The sequence below is a fragment of the Aquarana catesbeiana genome, linkage group LG04, assembly GCF_042186555.1.
Source record: "Aquarana catesbeiana isolate 2022-GZ linkage group LG04, ASM4218655v1, whole genome shotgun sequence".
Taxonomy (NCBI): Eukaryota; Metazoa; Chordata; class Amphibia; order Anura; family Ranidae; genus Aquarana; species Aquarana catesbeiana.
Window position 1 is genome coordinate 325,504,541 of NC_133327.1, and position 23,166 is coordinate 325,527,706.

The following is a 23,166-nucleotide window of genomic DNA, read 5'->3' on the forward strand; positions in this document are numbered from 1 at the left end:
TACAAAGTACCCATGGCTACGGGAGTCAACCACAGATATAGATAGCCATGAAAAGCCAATGAAGGGAACTCAAATAATGTAGGTGGATGGCATTCTGCACTGAGTGTAGTGATGTTTGCCAACTTATCTAAGCAAATTTAAAATGTTAAGTGCACTTTAAAACAAAGTTGTTGCCCCCCTTTCCCTGGGCCTAACCTAACCCACCTTCCCATGGATGCATACTTACTTTGATCAAACAGCCATGGTTCTCCTGTTTACATACAGCTCTGAAAAGCCTCACTCTGGCAGGATCTGTGCATTAATGCCAAATAGACTTGCACGGAGTGGTGTATAGAGGCCAGAGCTGGTCCCATAGAAGTCTATGGGGCTGTAATGCGGCAGGTGCGGCCAGGACAGTGAAAACTTGTGCCACTGGATGTAAAACAAACAGCTGAACTTTGGTCATCAGATCAAGGTAAGTATGCATCTGTGGAGGGTGGATTAGTTTGGGTCAGGAGAAGGCAGAAAGAATTTGTGTACTTCATTTTAAAGCGAGCAAATCGAATAGGCTATATATATAAAACTTTGCAACGATCTTGCCTAGAGGGGTCCCTTGCTGGCACTGTCCTGCTCCTCTCTCCCTTGAGTGCCCCCTCGGTGGGTGCGGTCCCACACATCCTTAAGAGCCGGTTCAAACTGAGACGACTTGTCAGGCGACCTAGCCACTTGACAAGTCGCGTCCCGTTCTGTACAATGGAACCGTTCTAATAGGAGCGATGCAAGTCACTCCGACTTAGAAAAAGATTCCTGTACTACTTTGGGGGTGAATTGAGGTGACTTGCATTGACTTCTATATAGAAGTCGTTTTGCAAGTTGCCGCTGCTGTCGTGTACAGGTCGCCTGAGGCAGTCGCGCTGCAAGTCGTGCTGCCTCACTGTGAACCGGCTCTAAGGCTGCATTCACACTACCAGTACAGCAGCTGTCCTTTTCCCACTGCAGTAGGGAGAAGTGTGGTGAGTGATTCAGCCTATCACACAGCTCCCTTTTTTTGTACAAACTTTTTGAAGTGAGGTGTACAAAAGGTACACTTCATTCATGGTGTGTACAGCAGCACAATGCTTTGCGCCACAGTACAGTGCCATGTGGTTCTGTATAGTCTGCTGCGATGAAATGCAGCCGGTCTGCATTTTGGCGTAGGTCCCGGCTGTATTGCAGTGTGAATGGAACACATACAAAAAAAATTGTTTTCTGTGTGTCCTTGTGGTGAAAGGCCTTTTACAATGCAGTAAAACACCTGTTACTGCACTCTGTGTGAATTATCCCTAAGACCCCTTTCACACTGAGGCAGTTTTCATGCGTTTTAGTGCTAGAAATAGCGCCTGTAAAGCGCCTGAAAACTGCCTCCCATGCTTCCTGATTGTGAAAGCCCGAGTGCTTTCACACTGGGGCGGTGCACTTGCGGGACATTAGAAAAAGTCCTGCAAGCAGCATCTTTGGGGCGGATTGCCCCAAAAAGCCCTGCCTGTTGAAATGAATGGGCAGCGCTTCCGAAGAGCCTGAAAAGAGTTTCGGAAGCGCCCCAGCACAGACGTTTTTAACCCCCTTCTTCGGCCGGTAGCTGGGGTTAAAAGCGGTGCGCTAGCAACAGAAAAGCGCCGCTTAAAAAGCGCTAAAATGAGCGGCGCTTTAGCGCTGGCATGCGAGCAGCCCCAGTGTGAAAGTAGCCTTAGGTTTTCATGCAGGTTTGTGGGGATTCATGGGACAAGTAATGAGGGGGAAAAATAAATAAATAAATAACCTCAGTGTAAACAGGACTGCAATAAAACTCCAGAGTGGTTCTTATGCTTTCTCCAAAAAGGACTTTTTTTTGCTTGTTTTTGCTTATTTTCTGTCATAGTAATACAATAGTAAGAAAATTCCAACAGTAATGCTAGCCTCGCTTTACTCCCAAAAGTGCCTTTACTGATGTATTTACACTTCCTGTTTGAGAAGTGAGGAAAAATCTCCTGAAGGAGAATACAGATATCAAAATTTTGACAGATACGAACCTCATCCCTACTGGGAAAAAAAAAAAAAAACACACAACACACTTTGGCATGAATTGGGCTATATGGTTAAGAGGTGATGCCACTAATGCTTGAATAAAAAGGAAATTACTTACAGTAACCTCCCCTTGCCCCCATCCACCCACCGTCTACACATACACGTCCTTTGAAACCAAAGTATTATTCAGTGCTGTTAAAAAAGCAACAGGACTTCCCACTGATTTACTACAAGCCTGAAATGTGATTCAGTGGAAACACGCTCATTAAATATTGGAAAATATGCATGAAACCTGAAGAGTTTTATCAAGGTTAACATCGGATAAATCTTTCTTTTATCTTTCAATATCCCCCATCAAGTGTAACGCTAAAGGCTCAAGCAGTGTCTTTGCATAGACTGGGAATCCATTACTCAGCCTTCAATTACTACAGAATACAGAATCCATTTACACAGTGTAAGCAATTCCCTGGCATGTGGAGCAGAATCCTGCCAAAAGCAGCAGACTGCTAGTGAATCAGCAACACCATTCTTTATCGACGTACCTCGCACCACTATCCGGGCTTTTGGCTTTAGAAACTCTTGTGTTTTTTCTTTGAGCTGGAAGACTGGTGCAAAGTTTTGTCACATGACATGTCACCACCAGTCAAAAATACCCAAGTAAAATTTGATCACAAATATGTATTAGGTACTGTTTATAGTGCATATGTTGTTTTAGTGCAGTAAAAACCATGTACCCAAGCCAAGAGCTGCATAATTTTTCCTAAATTCAGCCCCATGGCCATTAAGAGGTTGATTTACTAAAACTGGGGCATGCAAAATCTGGTGCAGTTCTGCACAGCTTCCAGGTTTTTTTTTCTCAAAGCCTAAGTGATGATCCGCCCCGTGAATATCTGCTTGCTCAGCGGGGATCGCTCCGCCGATCCCCGCTGAGCAGGAAAATGACAGGTCCGTCGCTGCACACTGTGCAGCGTGGGACCTGTCAGAGCACCGCTCGCCCCTATGGGGGATCGGGTGATGACGGACCGTAGAGTCCGTCCTCACCTGATCCGATAAAGGATGGAAAAGTAGGTTTTTCCTCCGTTACATTTTTTTTGGATCGGAGCGGGTCGGATGTCAGCGGACATGTCACCGCTGACATCCAACGCTCCATAGAGGTCTATGGAGGGTCCGTTCAGGTCCCCCTAAAAAACTGACAGGCGGACCTGAACGGACAGTTCGTGTGAAAGAGGCCTAACTGAACAAGCTGAAGTTAGAAGCCGATTGGCTAGCATGCACAGCTGCACCATAGTTTGCACCCTTTCGTTTTAATAAATCAACCCCCAACCGTCTATTTGAAAATGTTTGTTAAGGTTCAAATTTTTCCAAATTACCTTTATCCCACAAATGATGCACTCCAAGCAACCACTTGAGGTCGCCCTAAGGAAAGCCTGCCCTATACGATTAAAACGTTGCTGTGGCCTGCTCAGAGACAAGGAACATAGAAGGAAAATTTTGAGAATGGCTTGCTACTCAGGAGATACAAAGAAAGTTGAAATGTGCTACAAACTCCTGGTATGTGACCCCCCAGAGGGTGCACAAGATCGGGGCGGAAGGACCTGCAACCTGTTGGAGGGAATGTGATACCCCGGGGACCTTTGCACACTTCTGGTGGGAATGCACAAAGATCTAACCCTACTGGGAGGGAATCTTGGCAGCAACCTATCAAATTACAGGAGAACAGATTCACAGGGAAAACGGCCCCTCAATATAAGAATACCTTACTTCCTTTTCTTTTAAATGCAGCCAAAAGCTTGATTCCGAGTCTCAGGAAGTCCCGAGCATGAAGGACTGGGTTGTAAGGGTTGAAATAAGAGCCATAGAAGAAACTAACCATATAGAAGAGGGCTCACTGGAGATATTCCGGAATATATGGGGGAAATGGTGGGAGTTTAGGGAGTCTTTTTCTCATGGGAGGGTTTTTTTTGGGTAGGGGGAATAACTATTTAGAGCATAGATAAAAGGAATATGATGTGCTTAACACGTGAATGTGTTTATATCTGTCTATACAATAAAAAAAAAAAAAAAAAAAAAAAAAAAAACACACGTTGCTGTGGCATGCATGTGGAAGAAGTGGTTATTTCTGGAAAAAGGCTGCGTGGCTCAGACCAGGGCCCCAGAGTGAAGATCACTGAATTAAGGCTGAAGGCAATTATAACACCAGCTGGGCAATGCTCAGAGGGGTAGGAGAAGCCAATAAAAAAAAGGGAAGGAGGGACAACCTGTCTGTACTTATTTTAGCCATGTTGGCTACCTAGCACCTGAGTTATGTCTAGTTCTACATTCTCCCAATATCTAGCTGTTTAAGAAATGGAAAGAAAAATGGAGCAGCAGCACATGTGGAGTCACTGATTGTAGTTATATTTGTATTGGTTTCATTTAAAATCTAAAAACCCAGTGGGTGCTTTGGGGAGTAAGTTTAACTTTTACAATTTTTTTTTTTTTAAATCTGCTACAAAAGGATTTATTTTTTATTGTTTTTTTTTTAATGATCACAGTGTTAGTGCTACAAGAAAAAAAAATAAATATATATATATATATATATATATATATATATATATATATATATATATATATATATATATATATATATATATATATATATATATATATATATATACATATACACACACACACAGCTGCTTTATTCACTGTAGGACAGAGCACAGAGCACACATGGGCATGGCCTAGATACATGAGGCTTGATAATATGAGTCTAATGCTCTGTACACATGGTCGGATTTTCCGACGGAAAATGTGTGATAGGACCTTGTTGTCGGAAATTACGACCATGTGTTGGCTCCATCACACATTTTCCATCGGATTTTCCGACACACAAAGTTTGAGAGCTTGCTATAAAATTTTCCGACAACAAAATCCGTTGTCGGAAATTCCGATCGTGTGTACACAAATCCGACGCACAAAGTACCACGCATGCTCAGAATAAATAAAGAGATGAAAGCTGTTGGCCACTGCCCCGTTTATAGTCCCGACGTACGTGTTTTACGTCACCGCGTTCAGAACGATCGGATTTTCCGACAACTTTGTGTGACCGTGTGTATGCAAGACAAGTTTGAGCCAACATCCGTCGGAAAAAATCCTAGGATTTTGTTGTCGGAATGTCCGAACAAAGTCTGACCGTGTGTACGGGGCATTAAAAATGTAAGATTTCTGATATTTTGCTAAAGACGATAGCTGTTCTGCCATATTATTGTATCCCATGAGCATTTTGGCCAACTGCCCTTATACTGTCTACCATCCTAGCAAAATCCTAAGAGAGCAAAAAATTATTTTTCAAGCGCTTTTGTGCTAAAAAAAAAAAACAAAAAAAAAAAAAAAACAAACAAACAAAGCACCTAAAAAGCTCAAGAAAAATGCTTCCCTTTAAAATCAATGAATGTTTTCACAGTGGGGCGGTGCGCTTTTGTTGCAGTGAAAAAAAAATCCTGCTAGCAGCATTATTTGGAGCATGTTTCGGGAGTAAAAAAAAATAAAACCTACACCAAAAAAACACTTCTCTCCATTGAAATGAATGGAAACTGCCTAAAAAATGCCCCCACTAAGCATTTTTGGTGCAGTTTTTGAGTTACATGTCCTTTAAAAACCGCCGCAGAAGTGCTCCATTAATGCATAGGCATTTTACTGGCAGTTTTGAAGCAAACCAGTGTTTAAGTGACCTTAGGAGGCAGGAGAAATGCATGCTTTATTTTTCATCAAATGCATAGGATTCATTAAATAGGCTTGTTAACAGGTTTTACTTTGAGCAGTTTATATCACTTAATGACAGGAATTTTATAGTTTTGAAACCATTATGAGCATTTACTTATATATTTTTTTTTTTTTTTTGTCTGAGGAAATGTAAAAGTTTTTTTCCTTTAAGAAATCTGCATAAAACACTCTTTGGAATCCGGCACGGGAGGGAGAAATGTGGTCTGCAAACTGCTTAAAATAAGCCTCTGTGTAGCTGTCAATCTTGCTTATATTCTATTCATACAGTATGTGAACCTAAAATTTGTTTAATGTAAAAAAAAAAAAAAAAAAAAAAAAAAAAAAAAGTGGAACCGATTGACCTCTATCCTATTCATAAAATTAATCAAAACTGATCAACTTTTGTAATTCCCTGTGCAATCTACAGTACATGACTTTATAAAGAATGAATAGAAATAATTGCATTTATGTAATAAAAGCATAGATTTCACAGAAGTTGGCAAAAGGTCTACAACCCAATAAATTGCTATTAAAAAAAGTTATGACTAGATCCTAAACAGATAACTAATGAAACATACAATGTATGTTATGTCAGACTGAAGGCTTAACATGTAGTTAACATCAGGCAGACATTTGCCTCATCATATAATAATGCAGGGAACAAGTCAAAACGTTTTATATAAAAGACATGTTGTGTTATTCATTTGTAGGATGAAAAGTTTGGTTGGCCACTGGCACAGTATGGCAGCTGGTCAGACAAACATTCTCAAAGCCAGCATATATCCCAATCATTTCCCATGGTGTCTTCAGAGGTCATAGACTATAGTCATATAATGGTTTGCAATAGGACAAGTTTAGACAGTGATCTGTGGTTACAATTGGATTACTAGGACAACTATTGCCAATTTGATGGACATCATTCTTCACAACGAGACCTTAACAAGATAAAAAAAAAAAAAAAAAAAAAAAAAAAAGACCCAATGAATAAGCATCAGTAGTGCTTTAGAAATAACCTTTTCAAGTGAATCTGAGGTGGAAAAAAATTAAGAACTATATAATGTTAGTCTACACATATGATGTGCATAAATGTTTAGATGGAAAGAGCATCTGACTAAAATATGAAATCGAATAGGTTCTCTTTCAGACAAAAATGCAGAGAATGAGAAAAATGCTCAGTTGAGATAATCCCCAGCATGGTTTAGAAAAAAAAATATATAGGATATATTTTTATTAGCAGTCAGCATTATCTAATGCTAGTTAGACATGTTCTTATGCGGTTAAAAAGGTTTCTGTTCATAAGTCGGGTTTTATGAAGTTATCACTAGGCAAACATCTTAAGGATTCAAAAGAGTCTAGGACCTCATGGGTCATCTAGAATAAATTTAAATGAATTAGGCCGCAAAAGCCTCACTGGTCTGTTGTGCAATTTTAGTGAGCCCTCTAAAGATAGGCCATAAATATCTAATGCCATCTATGCTGAAAAGACATAGACGTTCATGATACATCCATTAGGGACAGTCTGTTCAGGACAGAGAAAATGGATCACTAATAATCAATGTATTTATTGTTCGGGCTTGTTTACACTTGAGTTGATTAGTAACACACAAAGCATCTAGGGCCCCTTTCAGACGGGCGGATTCCGCCAATGGATCTGCCTGCTCAGCAGGGAATCTGTCCGCTGAGCAGACAGAGGACTGCAGACACAGACTGCTTTCCTCTATGGGCGGCCCATCTGTTTTTAGTGGACAAGATTGGATCAGATGTCTAGGGACACATGTGCATTGACATCTACAGATCCATAAAGGGCAAAGGGTGGTCTGGTCAGCCAAAAAAAAACAAAAAAACCTGACAGGCGGCCCCCCTCGGTCCACTCATGTGGCCAACCACTTTAACATGCATTTTGATGTGTTTTGGATGCTTCTGTGATGTGTTTTTAAAGCGTTAATGAAACTTGACAAATGCCCTGTGTGTTGGTTTTCTATTTTGCTCAGCTCTGCTAATCCTACAGTTTGCCGTTTCTCCCCCCTCTATATTGCTCCGATGCTGCTCATCACGTGTGACTCAAGTCCCCCAGCCCTGGTGATCTTCCGTCACTTAGTCCTCCTCCAGTCCCCGCTCACCTTCCGCTTTAGCGTTCCCATTTTGTGCACCATGCGTGCCACTTGCTAGTTGCCCCGCTTTAGTCCAGTCCCTGCTCAACTTCCTGCTAGATGTGATGCCTGCAGCAGACACTGTATGTATGTATGTATATATTGGGGCAAAAAAGTATTTAGTCAGCCACCAATTGTGCAAGTTCTCCCACTTAAAAAAAAAAATGAGAGGCCTGTAATTGTCATCATAGGTATACCTCAACTATGAGAGACAAAATGTGGAAACAAATCCAGACAATCACACTGTCTGATTTTTGAAAGAATTTATTTGCAAATTATGGTGGAAAACAAGTATTTGGTCACCTACACACAAGCAAGTTTTCTGGCTCTCACAGACCTGTATCTTCAAGAGGTTCCTCTGTCCTCCACGAATTACCTGTTTTTAACTTGTTATCAGTATAAAAGACACCTGTCCACAACCTCAAACAGTCACACTCCAAACTCCACTATGGTGAAGACCAGAGAGCCGTCGAAGGACACCAGAAACAAAATTGTAGACCTGCACCAGGCTGGGAAGACTGAATCTGCAATAGGCAAGCAGCTTGGTGTGAATGAAATCAACTGTGGGAGCAATAATTAGAAAATGGAAGGCATACAAGACCACTGATAATCTCCCTCAATCTGGGGCTCCACGCAAAATCTCACCCCATGGGGTCAAAATGATCACAAGAACGGTGAGCAAAAACCCCAGAACCACACGGGGGAACCTAATGAATGACCTGCAGAGAGCTGGGACCAACGTAACAAAGGCTACCATCAGTAACACTACGCCACCAGGGACTCAGATCCTGCAGTGCCAGACGTGTCCCCCTGCTTAAGCCAGTACATGTCCAGGCCCGTCTGAGGTTTGCTAGAGAGCATTTGGATGATCCAGAAGAGGACTGGGAGAATGTCATATGGTCAGATGAAACCAAAGTAAAACTGTTTGGGAGGAGAGATAATGCTGAGTTGCAACCAAAGAACACAATACCTACTGTGAAGCATGGGGGTGGCAACATCATGCTTTGGGGCTGTTTCTCTGCAAAGGGAACAGGACGACTGATCCGTGTACATTAAAGAATGAATGGGGCCATGTATCATGAGATTTTGAATGCAAACCTACTCCCATCAGCAAGGGCATTGAAGATGAAACGTGGCTGGGTCTTTCAGTATGACAATGATCTCAAACACACCGCCCAGGCAACGAAGGAGTGGCTTCGTAAGAAGCATTTCAAGGTCCTGGAGTGGCCTAGCCAGTCTCCAGATCTCAACCACATAGAAAACCTTTGGGAGGGAGTTGAAAGTCCGTGTTGCCCTGCGACAGCCCCAAAACATCACTGCTCTAGAAGAGATCTGCATGGAGGAATGGGCCAACATACCAGCAACAGTGTGTGACAACCTTGTGAAGACTTACAGAAAACGTTTGACCTCTGTCATTGCCAACAAATGATATCAAAAGTTCTCAATACTTGTTATATATTGACAAAATACTTAATTTTCCACCATACTTTGCAAATAAATTCTTTCAAAAATCAGACAGACAATGTGATTGTCTGGATTTGTTTCCACATTTTGCAACTCATAGTTGAGGTATACCTATGATGACAATTACAGGCCTCTCTCATCTTTTTAAGCGGGATAACTTGCATAATTGGTGACTGACTGAATATTTTTTTGCATAATATAAATATATATATATATATATATATATATATATATATATATATATATATATATATATATTTATATTTATATTATATATATTATATATATATATATATATTATGCAAAAAAATATTCAGTCAGTCACCAATTGTGCAAGTTATCCCGCTTAAAAAGATGAGAGGCCTGTAATTGTATGTATGTATGCACAGAGCAAACATTTTATTCTGTGAGAGGTGCTTTGCTTGGTGTTCACAATAGGGATCGACCGATATTGTTTTTTCGGTGCCGATACAATACCGATATTTCGGCCACCTCTCAGGTGGTTACTATGTGCCGATATTCTGTACATTAAAAAATTGTTATTTTTACACTTTGTCACAGTTATTGCTGTCACAAGGAATGTAAACATCACTTGTGACAGTAATAGGCAGTGACAGGTACTCTTTATGGAGGGATCTAGGGTCTATAAGACCCCAAACCCCTCCTCAGCACTCGAAAGTATTCAAAACGTCAAGATTTTTTTTTAATACTTTCTTTTTTTTTTAAGCTGGCGCTTTTAAGATGCCAGTAACCTGGAAAGTGATGTCATGACATTGCTTCCGGGTTACTAGATCCGAGGCCTGGTGGGATGGGAGAGCCCGGGCGAGCGGTGGAAAAGGGGGGGGGGGATGCATCGGTTATTACAATGAAACCAACCGTCCGCTCTAAAGAACGGTACCTGCAGCTGCATGCATCACCCTGGTAAAACCCCTTAAAGCAATATGGGTAATAGTCTAGTCTAGTTTGCAACCGATACCGATTTTTTTGGAAAATGCTGATATCGGCCTTACCGATAATCGGTCAATCCCTAGTTCACATTGTGGCTTTACTGGCACATTTTGATAGTACAATGACAGCAGCATCATTTACTTTGTAACATTAACCCCCTTAAAGCCACCTCCTAGTGGCCCTTTAGGTGGACTTTTATGCCCAGGAGGTTGTGTGGCTCTCACAGCAGTCACAAGATTGGGAGCCCATCCCACTGGCTCCTTACCAGAAGCCTTGATTCAAAGCCATCTGTGACAACTCGGTCAGTATGCTGGGGGCACACACCATACCAAACTTTCTGCCATCGTGAGCACATGTGTGTGTGGTGGCTATGTGTTAAAGCCCACTTTTTGTGACGCTTTAAGTGTTACGCAGGCAGCAAGAGGTTAGACATTATGTATAACAAATATAAATATATAATTCCTACTAAAAGAATTGAAACTGTAACCAAAAAACAAACAAAATACATTTGTTTTCATTTGGTCTTAAAATACACCATTGAAATCAATTTGGTATAATACCGGTTGATCTTGCCAGAAATCTTGTGAGCTGATAGCTCCTGTGTTTTTTGCCTGTGCTGACTCTTAATCAGTTCCGTAGTTCTTGGAGATACCTGAGAACAATGTAAGGGCACTCCTCTATGTTCTGTAGAACAGGAGAGGGATGGGTTCTGTAGTCCCATGCTGTTTTTGTTGTCTCGATTTAGTAAGTTGGGGGAGTGTATTCATCCTGGGACTTAAAGTGTTTTACTGGCAGAACCACCTGGCGAAAAAAAAAAAAGCTGCTGTAAGATACAATACATTTTTGTTTTTTGAGATTTGATGCTGCGACAGTGCGAGCCCTTTCACTGGGAAAATGACACAGGGTTTGCAGGTGTGCAGAGTGAGGAATGCCAAAGTGTTGATTTTGAGCTGAGAATTTTTGGCACTCAGATTTTGGTATTCTTGGACTGGGCTCTGTAGTCTAGAAATTTCTAAGCGTCTAGGGAGGAAAGAACTCTCCAAGTCAGTGTCCAGGTTTTGTGGAATACCAGCAGTGTGTGTGCACATGAATGAAGGACTGAGAATAGTTCAGGTCTCCAGCCAGGAGGAAGGTGTGTTCCCATTTTTGAGACAGGGCTTCACTGTGTGCATTAAGGAGGAGCTGCGTGCATTGGGACACTGGTGCTTCTTGTGACCTGGGGGTCTCCAAAGAATTCTCTTAACCACTTACTTACTGGACACGTATACCTTATATTCCTCCTTCCTGCCCAGGCCAATTTTCAGCTTTCAGTGCTCAACAACAAAAAAAAAAAAAAAAAAAAAAAAAAAAAAAAAAAAGGTGGTTTTTCATATTGTTATAAAATTTCAAACGCACTGATCAGGAGTCAAGGATGAGGTTTCACCGAAAGGTGGCACTGGTAGGCGGCACGAAGTGACACGGATTAGTAGCAACAGTAGCCGGTTAGCGGATTTCTTATTTTCTTAAAAAAAAAAATTCAGATTACCGGCTTCTGTTTACTTCCGTGATCAGCTGTCATTGGCAGCTGTTGCGAGCAGCATAAGAACTGTACGACGTCCATGTACACCCTCCCGGCAAAGGAAGCCCACTTTTGGCTATAGCGCCGGCACCAATTGGTTAATTTGCAGGTATTTCCTCTCACTTCCGGTTTGGCTATGGGACAGGACGTGAAAGGATTTAGAACCCTCCCTTGCTCTATCCAAAATAAATGTAAAAAAAAAAAAATTGGCTATAGTTCTACTTTAAACTGAAGTTCAGACTGATATGTCTCACTAAAATGCATCTACCACTCTTCGCTAACCAACCCCCATGTCACAATATGCTTTAAAACCAACAGGAAGAACCAACAGAGCTTCATACTATGGATTTTCAAAACCAAACATGTCATACTACAAAACTAATAGTGTGTGGCACAAAATATACACAGTTGAAAATGCAATATTGGTTTACATTGAATACAGTATAGGTGTGCTTTGATGCCAAGCATATCAATCTCTATAGTGACAATGTATTCATATGCATTTAATAGAACAGAAAATGTAAATTAATGTTGCCTGTACCATTTTCTCACACATGAATGTATACAAGCAGAGAAATGTAGTATTTCTTAGCTAACATTGGGTTAAACTGGGAGCAGCACAAAAGGTTATATCTGCACAACTCATCTTGGTGTGTACAAAGTTTAGTGCAGTTAGAATCTTGCCTAGCTAGAGAATCTAGCAATTGACAAGAAGTCTACAGCTTAGGTACATGTACATGTGTACACTACATAATGGTGCTAAGAACTACAACGTTTTTATATTTGCCTGCAAATTCACCACTTGACATATTTGTAGATGATGATCCCAGTATCGCAATGTTTGAACAAGCAGAACAAACCTTTGCATTTTGTAAGTATACAGTATATTCATACAAGCTAGACAGGAAGTTTGGGACACAACTAGTTGAAATATACCTCTTAGCATTCAGGAGACTGCTTAGGGTAGGGGCAGTCAACCTCGGCCCTCCAGCTGTTTTGAATCTACAAGTCCCATGAGATATTGCAAGACCCTGACAATCACAGGCATGACTCCTAGAGGCAGAGGCATGATGGGATTTGTAGTTTCACCACAGATGGAGGGCTGAGGTTGGCTACTCCTGGCTTAGGGCAATGTTTCTCACCTCCAGTCCTCAAGTACCCCCAACATGTAAGGTTTTCAGGATTTCCCTCTGATGAAACGGCTGTGGTAATTACTAAGGCAGTAAAACTGATCAAATCACCTGTGCAAAATAGAAAGCCTGAAAACATGACCTGTTGGGGGTACTTGAGAAACATTGGCTTAGAGAACCTAACCCAATATTTAGTAGTGTGGAAACGCTTCTAAAGGCCTATTGAATTATCTAAGCTCCAGGTTTTACATTTTGAACACATCATGTAACACGACCCCCATACCTGCATGAAATTAAAGGGAAACCAAAAGGGAAGAAAGCAAGGTATCTGGGAAGTTGCATGCATGAAAACTGCAATACATGAGGTAGAAAGGGCTACATTGGTAAGAGGTACCATATGGCTTTGAACCTTGCCAAATCTGTGGAAAGATGGGTCATTTTACATAAGTTTGCCACAGCAATCTGTCTGATAACCAAAAATCACAAATTGCTAGGTGGTAATGTTGAAGAGAATTAATGGTCGGTATATACAGGAGGAGATCTGTCCAATTTAGAATTTTTTTTTACACATTTCCCACTTAAAATCCATAGAAAACTGTGCAAATTGAAAACGCAGATATACACATATGGTTTTATATTGTCCACTGGAATGTACATGACTATTGATATGTTTGTTCAAAGTAAAAGTACCCCTTTGGCAACAATACAGCTATGGAATAGAGTGCGAGACAAAAAAAAAAAAAAAAAAAAAAGTTCATAGTTGAGTAGCGTGGAGAAAAAGCGCCGATTCAATAAGGTTCTCTTATTAGTACGTTATCTTAAAAAGCAACGCCACTTCGTGGGGAAAAAAAAAAATAGCAAATAAAGAAAAAATGATGGATGCATAAGTGGATGTGTGTAACACACCTGTGGATTCCTGCGCTAAGTGTGACTTCAAATAAAGATAAGTAACAAATTAATGAAGTGTGAACTAAGTGATTTGCTGCTCTCAAAAGTGCACATGCCTTTAAATATGTGATCAGAATAAGAGCGCTACCTTGTGCTATACTAATGAATTAACATAAAAACATAGTATAACCATAAACAATATACAGTAATAGTAGTGCTAATAAAGTCCATAAAAATTCTAAATAAAGTTTGTGAACTTCAACTTTGCAGTGCAGTCAGTTCAGTCATGGGAGTCCTGGATTTCTGGTGAGTGAGAGGGCACAGAGGGGAGCACGGATTGCACAGATCTTTTCAGCACTTGGCACTTTCATTTGCACATTTGAATAATTTAAGGCTGCACTGCAAAGTTGAAGTTCACAAACTTTATTTTACATTTTTATGGCCTTTATTTTCACTACTATTACTGTATATCAATTATGGTTATATTTATTATGTTTTTAATGTTAATGATTCATTAGTATAGCACAAGGTAGTGCTCTTAGTCCTCATGCACACGGACGTTTTTACAGCTGCTTTTTTGAGCTTTTTTTGCAGCTTAAAAAGGCCTGTCTATGTTAGTCTATGGCTTCATGCCCACCTAGGCGTTTTTGAGCTGCAAGTGGCATAGGCGTTTTTAAGCTGTAAAAAAAACCCAGGACCAGTGGGTTCTGAAAGACGTTTTTCAGCTGTAAAAACGCTCTAACGCTGAAAAACGCTCAAAAACGTCATTCACCAACGTTTTTTAGCGTTTTTGATCCATTGAAAAAAAAAAAAAATTTTGAAAAAAAAAAAAACGCTCAAAAACGCTCAAAAAGCTAAAAAACGCTAAAAAACGCTATTGCAAAAACGCTGAAAAAAGCTGAAAAAAGTTTAAAAAAATCACTGCAAAGATATTGGCGTTTTCATAACGTTTTTTTAACAGCCTGTGTGCATGAGGGCTTATTCTGATCACAAAGAAAAAATATAGTGCATACAGGAAGTCCGAGTTAAGAACGGGTTAGGGACTGCCGGTTTGTTCTTAAGTCGGAAATGTTCGCAAGTCGGAAGCGCATGCACAAAACGGCAAAGACATCGTTTTCCGATGTTCCGTCAAGTAGCCGCACATGCACAGACGTCTTTTCCAATATTTTCCAAGGTGCCTGCCGTCAAAAAGTGGCCGCGCATGCGCAGAACGTCACGCCGCCTCCCATTCGTAAGTAGGAGTCGTTTACAAGTCGGAGGTTTTTTAACTCGGGGACTGCCTGTATAAATCATTACTAATCATATTGTAATTGAATATTAAAAATTACCTTTCCTTTTCAAGCTGCAGCCACTGTAATTTTCTGAGAATGCATTGCTACCTGGAGTTGTTCTGTACACAGAGTAAGTATTTCCTGCTTGTGCGATTGGCACACCAAATTTTCCCAGAAGTCTGCCTAAAGATTCAAGTGAAATTTCAGGCATCCCCTGCAACAAAAAATGTAATTTTTGGAGAGATACTTTCAATAGGAACAAGTCTAAAGGGATGCAGGCCCAGCAGATTTCCTCATTAGTGCGCTAGGACAAACACACATGGATTACATCAGAACAAAAAAAAAAAAAAAAAAAAAAAAAAAAAAAGGTAGGAATATGCAGCAAAGGTTGTTATAATCCTTGCAATGTACATAGATCACCCAGAGGGGAATGTTTTTTTCTCAACAAAAGTGGAGGTACGCTTTAAAGTTTTGATGCTGATGTACATAATCTGGCTCCCAGGCAGGTGGTTTCTACACCCCAGGGTGACTCTACAGTCTCCTTAAGGCTCGGTTCACACTGGGGCGACTTGGGATCCGACTTGTACGCCCTCAAGTCGCCCCAAGTCGCTTTGCATTTAGATTATCATGGTAGGCAATGGGAGCGTCTTAATTGACACTACTGAAGTCGCTCCGACTTCAGAAAAGGTTCCTGTACTACTTCTATCCGACTTGTAGGCGACTTGTACCCATTCAACTCAATGTAAGTCGCCTGCAAGTCGGATCTCTCAAGCGACTTTGCAGAGAAAACCCCTCCCTCCCCCCTCCCTCCCAGAGAGGTGATTGGCCACAGGCGAAGTCGCCTGTCATGGAGGCGACTTCAAGTCGCCTCGTAATTTGCCGAAGTCGCGCTGAAGTCGCGCTAAAGTCGCGCTGAAGCCGCGTTGAAGTCGCGGTACAAAGTCGCGCTAAAGTCGTGTTGCCCATGTGTGAACCGACCCTGACTTGTAGGATAATGTAACAAAAATGTAAATTATACACACCACCACTTCCACTTTTGGGTCCAGATATTACTTTACGCCAATAAAAATACGGTGGACAATCCAAAGGGGTAGCCAATGCATTTTGGGTTGGCCAAATTAGTTGCTGACAAAACCTGTGCTTATAAAATCACACCAGCTGAAATACCATTAGAAAGTCAAATACATTACTAGTCTACTCACATTACTTTCAATCATGCCCTGATGCAGGGAGAGTTCTTGGACCCTTGAAATGTATATTGATTGTCCCTGTGACTTACTGGAATAAAGTCATATCTGGACCTTTTGCATTGCAGTAAAGGGGAACTTTAACCACTTGCAGACCGCCGCACGACGCTATACGTCGGCACAATGGTAGCGGTGGGCAAATGGGCGTACCTTTATGTCCCTTTTAATTTGTGGGGCTAGAGGGCACGCGCGTGCCGCATACTGTGTGATTGTGCCCGTGGGGTCGATGTCCGGTGTCCTGCGATCGTGTCACGGAGCGGCAGAACGGGGAGATGCCTATGTAAACAAGGCATTTCCCTGTTCTGCCTAGCAACATGACAGATCTACTGCTCCCTGTCATCGGGAGCCGTGATCTCTGTCATGTTGTAGTGAGTCCCCCCACCCCCGTTAGAATCACTCCCCTGTTAGAATCACTACCCTGTTAGAATCACTCCCTAAGACACACTTAACCCCTTGATAGCCGCCCCCCTAGTGTTTAACCCCTTCCCTGCCGGTGTCATTTACAGTGTAATCAGTGCATTTTTATAGCACTGATTACTGTATAAATGACAATGGTCCCAAAATAGTGTCAAAAGTGTCCGCTGCAATGTCGCAGTCATGATAAAAAAAAAAAAAATAAAAAAAATCGCAGATAGTCGCCATTAACTAATAAAAGCCATAAATCTATCCCCTATTTTGTAGATGCCATAACTTTTGCACAAACCAATCAATATACGCTTATTGCGATTTTTTTTTTTACCAAATATATGTAGAAGAATACATATCGGCCTAAACCGAGGAAAAAAATTGTATATATATATATATATATATATATATATATATATATATATATATATATATATATATATATATATATATATATATATATATATTTTTGGGGGGGAATATTATAGCAAAAAATATTGCGTTTTTATAGCTAAAAAAAAACAAAAAAATCGAATCGCGAAAAGTGCTCTGGTCAGGAAAGGGGTAAAATCTTCCAGGGCTGAAGCGGTTAATTGTACATTTTCATTTTCCAATCTCCAAATAATTTCCCTTTTCCCGGTGTAAAGTAATTTCTTTCAGTGATATTAGTGGATAATTATATAATTATATTCCCATTTACTTTGTTTATGTATTAGATCCCATATTCTAAGTACATTTTGTGTCATTAAGTGTTCTTGCGTAGCAAGACCACTTACTGTTATCTCACATATATATTATTCTTACTATAGCCAAATTTACCACCCTAAGTCCTCCCACAGCTTTTACACTAAATAGACAGTAATATACCGAAACGTGCGGATTGTTCCCGATTGGTGTGCTATTACTTTGTGGAACGTTTCACCAAATATCGTCGTTTTTGCGGCGAAATTGGTCCCATAGGAATGAATGGCGAAATGTTCAAAACTAGAGTGGGAGGTGACAAAAGCTGACAACCCCATGATCAGCTAGAACATTATGACCACCCCACGATCAGCCAAAACATTATGACCACCCCATGATCAGCCAAATAATTTATGACCACCCCATTATCAGCCAAAATATTATGACCACCCCATGAAAAAAAAATAAATAAATAAAAATCATTTTTGAAAAAAAATGTTAAAGCGGTGTTCCACCCAAATTTTGAACATTATCTCTATGCATTCTCTTCCTTGCCTAGATGCTGACATGCTGTGTAAAAAAATTTAAATCGCCGTAATTACCTTTTTTTTTCTAATCTTCTTAGCACTTCCTGGTTTTCCTCCCATGGGAGTAGGCGTGTTTCTAGCCTCTCCCAGACTTCCCACAGTACCCTGGGAGCTAGTCTCAGGCTTCCCAGCATGCATTGTGCAACAGTGTCATCACAACATCTCAGTGAATGCTGGGAGCACAGCATTCACAGCATCCAGGAAATACATGCTTGTGGGCTTCAAATGCCCTCAATGAAGATGGAAACCGCCTTCAGTGAATTTTAGAAGTTATTCTTTACAACCAAATCAGACACAGGCAGACTTATTACACAGAACATGTGAGTAGATAATCATGAGAAGAAAAGTTTGTGAATGAACTCCAAAAAAAAAAAAAAAACGATAGATAGGTGGACCCCCGCTTTAAGCTCTTTCAGCTAATGATGGGGCTTCCTCAACTTTTTTACTACTATTTATACTTTTTAAAATATTAAGCTTTTTAAACACTTTTCACAGTTACTCCAGCCACTCCAACCACACAACAGTTACTCAAGCCACTCCACCCAGTTACTCCGCCCACTTCAGTTGTAGAGGCAAGAACACTTTTCACAATTTCCCCAGAAATTGTAGCTTTTCTAGTTACATGTGTAATCTCACCCAGTGCTCTGTATTGAGGAGGGATCTGCCTCAATGATTCTACCCAAACGTGCATCACTCATTATGTTCTCAATTTGTACCATCTTTTTTCATTTTTCTCCCTTGTCCACTCCATTACTCGTGATATTAACAACGCATAATATTTTTTAAAGTCTGACACCTTTAGCCCTCCTTGCCTTTTGTCTCTCCTAAATACCGAAAATGCGATTCTCGGTTTCCTATTCTGCCAAATGAACTTAGTTATTATAATTGTAACGTTTTAAAAGGTAGGGGAATAGGCAACATTTGGAATTTGTACACAATTTTCGGTACCATTACCATCTTTATGGTATTTATTCGTCCTATCCATGAGAGGAGCCTTGTTGCTATATTTTTTCTTATTTCCATTTTTATTTAATTTATTAGTGGGATATAATTTACCTGGTATAATTTCCTTGGGGGTGATGTTAATCTTATTCCTAAATATTTTAATTCTGTCTTCCAAGTGAATTTAAATTCTTGCTGTAGGCACCATTCTTCCTATTTACGTTTATGTTTAAAATCTCTGATTTAGAAAGATTTTTAAGTTTGATAATTCTCCATAATATTTCAGAGTCTTCAGACAAAAATGAGAGAGAGATAACAAGAATACACAGAAGAACTGTACAAGAAGGATCCGAATGTCCCATATAACCACGATGACCTTGAACCAGATATCCTGGAAAGTGAAGTCAAGTGGAACTTAGAAAGCATAGCTACCCACGGGGGCTGACGTGATGTGCGGCTGACGTCAGCACAGGGGAGGAGCCTTGCGCCGGCTCCAGGAAGCTGTGAGACGGGACGCCGACAAGCCGAGGTGATGCCTCGTGGGGTGAGAGACCACGAGCGGCCGGTCTAGGTCCGAGAGCCCGGCTACCCACCTGCCCTGCTCCCCCCTATCACTTTTCCTTGTAGCAGCGATCCCGGAGCGATCATATGTCACGGACCCGCTGCGGACCCGGTGAAGGCCGTCCCCAGTCACATCCTCTTTGACGCGCTCCGTCCGGAACAGTGAACCGTCGACAGGACAATCTCCCTAAGAGACCTGACTAGGGAGAAGCAGCGGACCCTCTTCTATGTTCAATGGCCGGGATGAGATAAACAGGTAGGAGACGCCTCTCAGTTTCTCACCGTCAATGTTACCATCCAAAAATTGACTCCCGGTCACGATTCAGACCTGTCCATTGCTGGAGTATTTAGTGGTTATTAGAGGGGGTCTGGAAATAACATTTGTTTAGGGGGCACGAATTACCCCGAAGGACAGTTCAAAAGGGATTGAAGCACGGGGTGGCTCTGGTCTCTCCCCTCCCCTCAGGTTTTTTCAATTAGATTTGGACCCTCCTGCTGGCAACGATAACATTGGCCCTCTTTGCCCCCCTGCAGTAAGTAACTGTTCAGACACAGTCAGCACCTTGATAGCAAGGGCTAAGTTTCTCAGCCCTGGGTACCCCTCACAGGCTGGAGCTGGTTTTGATAAGCAGCGCTGTCACCAGCAACTTTCTCCATCGATGCTGTGTCTGGAGGGGGAAACAAAAAAGGACATTCACTTCAGTGACCTTATTTAAACCTCAGGGACACTATTAACCCCCCCCGGTTTGAAGGGGGGTACGGCTTATTAAACTGAAAAGTAAAGAGAGGTGGCATAGTGAGTCTGTATTCCGTTAAACTACAAAAAGAGAAAACCGGGAAAGAGAGGAAAACATGAAAGGCCGGTCATCGAGACTAGTGGAACCCAATAACCAAAGAGAGAGTCTAAACACTAGCTCTATTCAAAAATATCTAAAAGAAGCAGGCGTAAAGAGCCCAGGAATGGAGGTGAAACATCCAGGCACTAAGAAAAAGGATCAACAGAAACAAAAGGGGGGACAGGGGGACAGGCCTCACGAGGAGCTGGACCTGGTGGGGACATCTGCTTATACTGCAGCTGAAGAGCAGAGAATTATGGCCCAAGTACCAAGTAAAACAGATATGAGTGAAATGTTCACTAAACTGGAAAGGAAACTAGAGAGCATTATAAAAGAGGAGATCTTAAATGTCCGCTCTGATATGGGGCATCTTCTCCGTCGGGTTGAAGAGGCGGAAGAGGCCTTCAGCAACCAAGCTAAGGATATAGCAGTTTTAAAAGAACAAGTCAAGAAGGTGCAGAGCGAAAATCGTGTGCTGGCGTTTAGACTCGAGGAACAGGAGAACCAGAGCCGTAGACAAAATTTACGCATTAGATCAATTCCGGAACAGCAGAACGAGGACCTGGGAGAGAAGATGAGGAAAATTTTCAATCCCCTACTGGACAGGCAGGAAGATGAGGTGTTGAGGATCGATAGGGTCCATAGAATAAGGAAGCCCCCCCATATTAAGCAAGACACCCCAAGAGATGTTATAATTAAATTCCACCAATATGAGGACAAAGAAAAAATCTGGAATAAATTAAAGGGGGCCCCCCCACTCAAATTTGAAAACAAAGACCTGCAGATCTTCACCGACCTCTCAGCGGGGACCCTAGAGAGGAGAAGACAGATGAGACCAATCCTGGATCAACTTAGGAAGGCTAACATAAAGTACAGCTGGGGGTTTCCAACATCCCTGATAGTTATCAGAGACGGTAGATCCTTCAGAATGAGATACATGGAAGAAATGCAGGACTTTTGTGGCAGCTTGGGCATCCCTGTCCCTGTTTTGCCATAGGTGCCTGGGGTGGGCGGGGGGTTGGGGTGTGGGGGGGGGGGGGGAGGGCGGAGAGAGGGGTTTTTTTTTTTTTTTTTTTTTTTCTCCTCTCCCCCCCCCCCCTCCCTCCACTGCTCCACCGCTCCTCTCGGCCCACTGGAGGGGCAGTTGCCCTCAGAGCATGAGGACTTTCGTACGATGGACTCAAATCATGAATAAATAGAATGTAGCTAGACGGAAAGGGGAGGGCAACAGGGCCCCTTCTACAGAAAATAATTTGCATTGGGTATGGGGTGGAGGATTGCGGGGAGGTGGGGGGCACACCTGGGGGCGGGGATGTCCCGAGTCTCCATCTCCTGTTTCCCCCTCTATGGGAGGAGCAGGCCCTGGACACCGGCGCAGGAGCCCATCCCCTGAGGAAGAGGCACCGTCGTGTGGTATGAGTGTACTTCCATGCGGACGGGCTTTGGGCGTAGTTGACGCCATGGGGGGGAGAGGGGAGGTGGGAGGCAGGTGGCTGGGGGAGAGGGGCGGGGCAAGGTTGAGGGGGTGGTTAGGTGGGGAGGGGAGGTGGGGAGGGGGGAGGGTGGGTCCATAGAGGGGGGGGGATAGGAGAGGGGAGGGTGGGGGCGGGCTGTGTTCGAGGCGAGCGGAGCATAGAGATTAACATGAATATTTTTTAAAGATGCCCGATATTAAATTTATAACCTACAATGTAAAAGGGTTGAACTCTCCCAGTAAAAGACATAAAATACTGAGGGAACTGGGTCATCTAGGCGGTGACATAGTTTTCCTGCAGGAGACCCATTTGACCCTTAATACTAGGGTCAGATTGTTTTCCCCCAAGATCCCTAAATGGTTTTATGGGGACTCCCCTGATAGGGGGTCCAAAGGAGTAGCTATAGGGTTGTCTAAAGCAGTGAACTTCACGATACGGGACAGATTAACAGACCCGGAAGGTCGTTTTATATTCCTGAAGGGTTCTATAGGTACTAGAAAGTTCACGCTGGCCAATGTGTACTGCCCGAATAGGAGTCCTACTGTTTTCCTGGGACAAGTGCTAGAGAAATTAATGGGATTTGGCGAAGGGGAGATGGTCCTGGCAGGGGATTTGAATTTTTGCATGGATCCGGCCCAGGACAGTACGTCCCGTGCCCAGGGGATTAAGAAGGTGTCATTAGGAGCCATCAGGCGGAAATTATTCCACAGCCAATTAATAGATGTGTGGAGAATACAACATGTTAAAGAGAGGGACTACACCTTCCACTCCCCTGTGCACGGGACCTACTCTAGGCTGGACTATATTTTTGTAGACCATAGCTTGCTTGAGGGGGTCGTTGAAACTAGAATTGAAATAACAACCCTTTCAGATCATTCGCCGGTCACGATGAGGCTGAAGTTCCCAGAGTTGGGAAGAAGCTCCTTCTCGTGGAAGTTGAATGAGAGCTTGCTCAGGGACCCAGAAGTAATAGACCGGATCCAGAGCGAGCTAAATCAGTTCTTCATATTGAATGACACGGGCGAGGTTTCACCCTCTATTCTCTGGGAGGCGCACAAAGCCTACATCCGGGGGATCTTTATATCTATAGGAGCGGGTCTAAAAAAGAAAAGGAAGGAAAAAAGGGAAAAACTGATTGCGGACCTGTTCCATCTGGAACAATCTCATAAGAGGTCCAAAGGGCAGGATCTGGACTGCTACCGGGCAATGGTTGCTGGGAGAGAGGAGCTGAGGGACATGATGGAGCAGGAGGCTAAG

At 42.2% G+C, this 23,166-nt stretch overlaps 1 protein-coding gene across 1 annotated transcript in view; it reads right to left on the minus strand.

Annotated features, from left to right (window-relative positions):
* Positions 1 to 23,166, minus strand: part of SNAP91 (synaptosome associated protein 91) — a 191,706-nt gene that overhangs the window by 118,473 nt on the left and 50,067 nt on the right. The gene's annotated exons all lie outside the window — the stretch shown is intronic.